This window comes from Sturnira hondurensis, unplaced genomic scaffold, assembly GCF_014824575.4.
Source record: "Sturnira hondurensis isolate 20B ecotype Veracruz unplaced genomic scaffold, ASM1482457v3 Scaffold0001509, whole genome shotgun sequence".
NCBI classification, from domain to species: domain Eukaryota; kingdom Metazoa; phylum Chordata; class Mammalia; order Chiroptera; family Phyllostomidae; genus Sturnira; species Sturnira hondurensis.
The window spans coordinates 5,333,072-5,340,759 of record NW_028074140.1 but is presented as its reverse complement, the minus strand read 5'-3'; positions in this window follow the sequence as shown (position 1 = coordinate 5,340,759).

Below are 7,688 nucleotides of genomic sequence, written 5' to 3'. Positions count from 1 at the left end.
GTTACTTAAAAAGAACCAATAATCACACTTGCACACATTATCCGTGGAAACATGCAATCGTGTCAAATTGCTTTCTTGTATAGATAAAAGCCCCTGGCCTGTATTTTAAAATTCTGTGTTATTATTCTGACACTATCTACTCTCCAGTTCTGGTTCTCTGTTTCAGGCTGGCCTTGTGCGTTCTTGAGTGGGCAGGGAGAATATATTCAGCATGAAACAGTGAGCAGGAGCTCTCAATGGGAACACTGACTCTGCTTCCCACCCCACCTACACCCCATGTTCTCCACCCCCAGTGTGCTAACTATCACATTATGAGTGTGGGGAATGCTCTGTAAATGTTGGCAGACAGAATCACACCCATAAATTAGTTAATCTTAGCTTCAATGGGTATTTCCAAGTGAATTGCCACCCACATCCAAAATTCCCTGGTTTTTCATACTACCAGTTTTTTCTTTTTCTTAAAAGAAACCCCATTCTGCCAGCAATAAAAATGACTCAAAATTTTCACAATTATGATGTTGTCTCGTGAAGATCATTAAGAGTCTTTTGAAATCCAGTTTAGGAAAAAATCTATAAATATGCAAAATGCCGTATTGGATTAAGAAAAACAACAGAATTTAACATAGATTCTAAAAAGGACATAATAACTAACAGTTGCTGTGTGTGGGTTGATTCTGGAGTGGCTGAACAGCTCAGAATATTGAAAGAGCCGTATTTCTATGTGTGGGTAGTGAGCAGGAAAGCATGTCCTATGTGCAGGCAGCTGAGCGGCAAACACATTAGTGATTACAATGCAGGGGAAAACAGTGGTAAAGCTTATGAGCGTAAAACAATTGCACACAGACTTCGTATCCGCCTACATGCATTAAGCAAAGGTCAGCAACCTAGAACCCATGTCTAATTCTGGCTCATTTTAAGAGTAGGAAACAGTCTTTTGTCCAGTTCTTACCAGCTCAAACTACATCTGGCCAGTCACACATTGGCAGTTTGAGGTACTGTAACTTTTTTTTTCTTCCTATAATGCTGTTTGGACCTTACTAACTCAACTCCATTCCAGTTTCCTGATTTTAGGATTCAGTTAACTGGGGTGGTTTTATATGACTAAGTAGTAGCTAACTGACATTTTGATGAGTAAATTCCAAAATGTATCATTCTTATGAAGATGAATTTCAAGGCTTTTTTAGGCATAGTGTGCATCTCCTGTTTCTTCTGTTGTCAGTTCTTGTTTGTTTAACTTCAGAAAGTGAAACCTACTTGTTTTGGGGATGGTGAAGATAAAAACACACTTGAAAGCAATTTGAATCTGGGAGTCACTTTTAAGTGAGGATAATTATTACTAGATTAAGTGTAGTAGAGAAAAGAACAATTTGGAAATTAAACAGCCATCACAGAAGCAACACCAACCAAATAACAATTTTTTAAATATAAAAAAGTATCTGAAAATACATGGGCTGTGACAAGAAGAGAATTACCCAATAGGAGTACTCCAGGAAAAAGACAAGACTCCAGGGGGAGGTAATACTTTTAAGAAAACGACAATTTGGCATGCCAGGAAACTCACTGGTGGAGGCTTACGAGGGAACATTTATGGAAGGAACAATCACTTTCTGAGTTTGATGCCAACGGTTCTGGGAAGGTGTGTCTGCAACAAAATTCTCACCCACCTCTTGGTACCTCTTCCCCTCGGAATTCCTCCTGGAGAGATTCTTAGGGGCAAGGAGTGTGAGGGGTTGTGCCTAACAAGTGTCATGATACAAGTTAAAAATATCCTTGGAAGTGGTAATGTATTATGTTATTATTAATGCTGAATTATTTTGCCTAACACCTAAAGAAATAGAAGTTTAAGGGAATTAAGACAGGGAGATAATTTTGGATCATGGACCACTGCCCTGGGAGTGTGAGAGCATTTGTCTGAGGGTTGGTAAGATGAGAAGGATTCTCATGTGTTGGGGGAGGTATAGTAAGTTGGGAGAAGAGGGAAGAAGACATTTTATTTAAATCAGAGTTTTTTCTTGGGATAAGACAATTTAATTTTCATTTTCTGAAGTTAGGGCAAAAATGATGTTTTATACCATCTGGTAGTTTCTTTGAACACTTGATACAACTGAAAGTGAAAAGAACACAGGCTAAAGAGTCAGAATCAAGTCTGACACCATTTCCACTTTGGGCAAGTTACTTAAACTCTCTGAGACTAAATGGAGTTAACATGTCTATTGATTTATTTCTCCTGTCTCCTTTCCTAAGAGAATCCCATATTTCCTAGCCAGTGACAGTTTGACAAGGATTGAACCCAATCCTAACTCTAAGAGTTGGCCTTGATGGGTACAAGCCAACCATTCATCCGATTCAGGCTAAAACTATATAGAGAGACATTTGAGTTGAGGGGGTACTTCTGGGTGTGTGCTGACTCTTCTAAGACATCTGCAATAAGAGATGCCCACTATCCAATGTGTGTGCAATGTGCTCATGCATTCAGTCTTGAAATGACTTTAGCCATCATACTACCCTGAAGGAAGTCAGTTGACAATGAATTTGACACATGAAAGAAGGAAAAGCTAAGATAACTACAGAGATATGCACCCAGAGCACTGTTGAAATTATATCTGAAACCTCACCAAGTACTGAACTTTTTAGCTCTACAAGCCTATAAATACACTTTAGTAAGCTAGGTTTCAATTTACATTTTCTGTTACTTGCCACCAAAAGATTGCTAACTAATACATGAGTCTCTTATGGGTTTTGTGAGGATTATGGCCTAGCACATGGCTTGGTATGTAAATATTAACTATACTTTTGTTTTTTTAAAAAGATTTTATTTATTTATCTTTAGAGGGGAAGGGAAGGAGAGAGGGAGAGAAATATCAATGTATGGTTGCTTCTCGTGAGCCCCCTGCTGGGAACTGGCCAGCAACCCAGGCATGTGCCCTGACTGGGAATCAAACCGCGATTGTGTGGTTCACAGGCCCGTGCTCAGTCCACTGAGCTATACCAGCCAGGGCCTTAACTATAGTTTTATTAGGACCTTGAAAAATTAATTCAACAAACATATGATGAACATCCATTATACCATTATATATAAGATATGGCACCAAGTTCTAGGGCTATGTAAATAAATAAGACTGGGTCCCTGCTTTCAAGGAGTTCACAAATGGCTGATATATACTACTTTTTCAATAATTTTTTGGCTATCACTAGAAAAGTATAAACAAGCAGAGACTGGATTCTTTCATCTGAAATAGAAATTTTTGTTACATAGAAATTAGAAAGTTAATTCATGAGTATAGAAATGTTAACTATGTTAGGTTACCTGAATATATTAACTATAAGAAATAAGGTAATCCAGTCATTTTTAAAAAACTGACAGATAGCATTTAGTCAATGTTAGATAGGTTTTAGCTGTGATTTTCACCTCACAAATTCTAGTAACTATTATGGCTCCTGATATCATTTAAAAATAAAAACATTCTTCTGTGATTCAAAAAATAATCTGGTAAACACAGCACATTTTCTAATGTGTGCTATTTAAATAAATTTAATATAGCACTAAAAAACTTGAAGAACTTTCATGACAGAAGCATCATTTTTCAAGATTTCCAGCTGAATTTCTACTCCTGCTGCTAGTATTTTCTGGGTGGGAAAGTACTATTTTCAGAGCCAAAACACAGTTGCTATTACAAGCATTTTTTAAGAGCAGTAAAATTCAGCAGTAAATATTGTTTAAAATTCAGTTGACTTTTGTAGTGATTTAGATTTGCTTATCAATGGTTTTGGGAATACCTGGTATGTTGTTATGCTTCTATCTAAAGTACTTCTACTGGGACATCACACTGAATTGGCCCTTATAACAATTATTTCCAAAGCATACCTGTGCAAAGCTGATCATAATAATTTCCCTCTTCTATGTCACTTATTGCAAGTAGCAGCACCTACCCTGAAGTGAGTGGATCATCGTCAAAACTAAATTAGTATGCACCAATAAGGAATTGGAACATTATCGTTGATGTAGTAACTGGGTTGGTTTCTAAAGTAACAAGCACAGGACGCAAGCTATGTCTAAAATCATTTTTCCTATTATTTCATTGCAATCCACTTGAGCACTCATGTCTCTTTAAGGTAGGAAGTAACATCCATGTAATGCCTTTTAAGGAAGCAGTATGACTTTTCTATCAATCATGATTAAAAATAAAAGGAGGAAGAAAAGGTAGTAAGATAATGCACAAATACATGTTACTGTTAATCACCACCCTGATATCTCATTTAATCTATGGCTAATGAATGATAAAATGTTCTGTGCTTCCCCAATAGTTTGAGCTAAAGTTTTTTTTACTTAACTGTCTGGCTGAATACTAGTTGCTCTCCAAGTTTCACAACTTCTTCATAAGTCACATAATACAATGTTAAATATATTTTTAAAAGCTATGCTTTACATTAAGAACACGAAGCAGATAGGTAAATGCCAAGAAAGACAAGCTAGAAAGCTGCTACTACAAGTAAAAGATGATTGTTCCCTGTTGCATGTTGTTGGTTTGGTTTTTTTCCTTTTGTCCATTTGTGCTATGCCAGCTTGAGGTCAATTCCAATGATGAATGGTTCTGTCTCCTATTCTCCCTCATCTTCATATTAAATCCTTGTCTGCTTATGCAGAAGTCAAGTAATTCAAGACCATTTGGAACTGAGTCAGTCCTCATGCATCTATGATTAAAAGTGAAGGTCACTCCTAAATAGGACAAGATAGTGTAGATCTGTTTTTTTCCCTTGCATTTCCCTGCTAAGTACAACTATAAATTGTGGAACAGTGGAAATGGTGCAAAAGACAACCAAAAGGGAAATGAGAAATATGGTTAGACAAATACAAGGTTTGGGATCCCAGGACTATAGGAACAACACAGTCTCAGGGTGTCTTGAGTACCCCTACCCAACAGAGGAACATCAGCCAGACCCAGAGAAATATGGTTAGACAAATACAAGGTTTGGGATCCCAGGACTATAGGAACAACACAGTCTCAGGGTGTCTTGAGTACCCCTACCCAACAGAGGAACATCAGCCAGACCCAGAGTTTTCTGACTTTTAACCTAGTAATAGAAGGCAGCCCGGGTAGGCTCATTCCTTTCCTGAACTGCACTGGAGTCCTTCTGACAACATCAAATAGATGAGTCTGACACCACCAGCAAGGGGAGTGGATTGGGAACTCTACATCTCTGCTGTGTCTGAGACTCCTGTTTCCTACCAAGAGATACCAAGGTAGGCAGGCAGAGTTGGCAGGGGAGACACAGTAACCTTGTCTGTGAAGCCTCTTTGCTCCCACAGACCTGAGACTCTCCTTGCTCTCCCAGAAATGCCGGGCAGCATGTAGAGGTGGGGGTGGGGTAAGGAGGGGTAGTGGTACCGCTTTTAGAGATAAATTAATACTAATTTTACACAATCTCTTCCAGATAATAGAAGGAGAGAGGGGGCTTTCCAACTTACATCATGATGTCAGTATTGCCCTGATATCAAAACCAGACAAAGACAGCGCTAAAAAAATGAAACAAATGAACAAAACAACAAATACACAGGCCAATATTTCTCATGAATATAGATGCAAAAATGCCCACCATAATATTAGAGAACCAATTCTAACAACACATTAAAAATTATACACTATGACAAAGTGGGATTTACTCTATAGGCAAAGGTAGTTAAATATTTAAAAATCAATCAATGTAATCTACTATATCAACAAGCTAAAGAAGAAAAATCATAATGTCATATCAAATGTTGCAGAAAAAGCATTTGGCTGCAAAATCCAATCAATACCTGTTCATGGTTATGGCCCTCAGCAAATTAGAAATAGCAGGTAATTAACATAACTTGATAAACAGCATCTACAAAAAAACTCCTACATCTAACATCATACTTTGTGGTGGAAGACTAAGATCAAGGTAAGGGTGTCTACTTTCACCATCTTAATCAACATAGTACTAGAAGTTCTAACTACTAGTATAAGGCAAGAAAAGGATACAAAAAGGATATCGTTTGGAGAGGAAGAAATACAACAATTTCCATGGTCAAATGGCATGATTTTTGACACAGAAAATACCAGGAAATCTACAAGGCGAAATCCCACAGATTCCCAGTAGTGAGAGAGTTCAGTAAGACCACCAGGTGTAAGATCAACATATATTTCTGTATGCCAACAATTAACATGCAGAAATCACAATTAAAAACACAATACCATTTGTAATTGTTCCACAAAAATTAAACATTCAGACATATACTTGAGAAAAGATGTACATAAATTGTACATGTTGCTGAGAATTATAAAATGCTTATGAAGAAAATCAAAGAAGACTTAACTGAATGAAGAGACATACCATATTTATAGAAGACTCAATTGAGTAAAGTTGTTAATTCTCTTCAAAATCATCTATAGATTTAATGCAATTCTTATCAAAATTTCAACAAGGATTTCAATAGATATAGACAAACTAATTTTAAAAAAATATATGAAAAGTCACTGGGCTTAGAATAGCTTAAAAATCATGACAAAAATGAATAAATTAGGAAGAATTACTCTACCTAATATTAAGGTTTATTGTAGAGTTACAAGTAACAAAAAATGTGGTATTGGTAGAGGAATACACATGTAAGTCAATGGAATAGAAAGCCAAGAAACAGACCCACACAAAGATGTTCAACTGGTATTTAACAAAAGGGCAAAACCAGTTCAATGGAGAAATAGTAGACTCTTCAACAAGTCGTGCTGAAGCAGTTAAATAAGCAAATGAATAAACAAAAACCAAACAGACTAAACCTCCTGTCGATGCAGAAATTAACTAAAAATGAATCATAGCCTAAATGTAAATATAAAACTGTAAAACTTTCTTTTAAAAAATCAGGAGAAAATCTCTGGGATCTCCAGCTAGACAAAAACTTCTTATACTTGACACCAAAGTACCTCCTATACTAAATAAGCTGATAAACTGACCGTCATTGGGATTTTAAAATTTGCTCAGAAAAGACCCTGTAAAGAAAATTAAGTGAAAACATAGAAACTAAGAGAAATTAATTGCAAACCACACATCTGACAAAGGATTGATATCCAGAGTACATAGAGAACTCTCAAAACCCGATAGTAAAAAAACCCAAACAATCCAGTTAGAAAATAGACAAAAGACAGGAAAAGATATTCCACCAAAGAGATATATGGGTGGTTAAGTAATCACATGTTCAAAATCATTAACTTTTAGGAAAAAGCAAATTAAAGTGCAAACAATATATTACTAATTATCTATTGGAATGAGCAAAATAGTGACAATCCCAAATGATTGTGAGGAGGTGGAGAAAGTGGGTCATTTTTACATTGCTGGTGAAAATGTAAAATGGTTCAGACACTCTGAAAAAGAGTTTATAAGTTTTTTTTTTGAGTCTAAACTTTTAAGTACCATACAACCGAGCAATTGCATTTCTGGGCATTTATCCCAGAAAAATAAAAACTCATGTTTACACAAAAGTCTGTACTCAAATGTTCATAGCAGCTTTATTCATAAGACCTAAAAACTGGAATCAGCCCAGATGTCTTTCAGTAGGTGAGTGGTTAAACAAACTGTGGTAAATAGATAGCATAGAATCCTACTCAGTAATGAAAAAAAAAACACAATAAACTATTGGTATATGCAACAACTTGGATGAAGCAGCAAGAAATTAT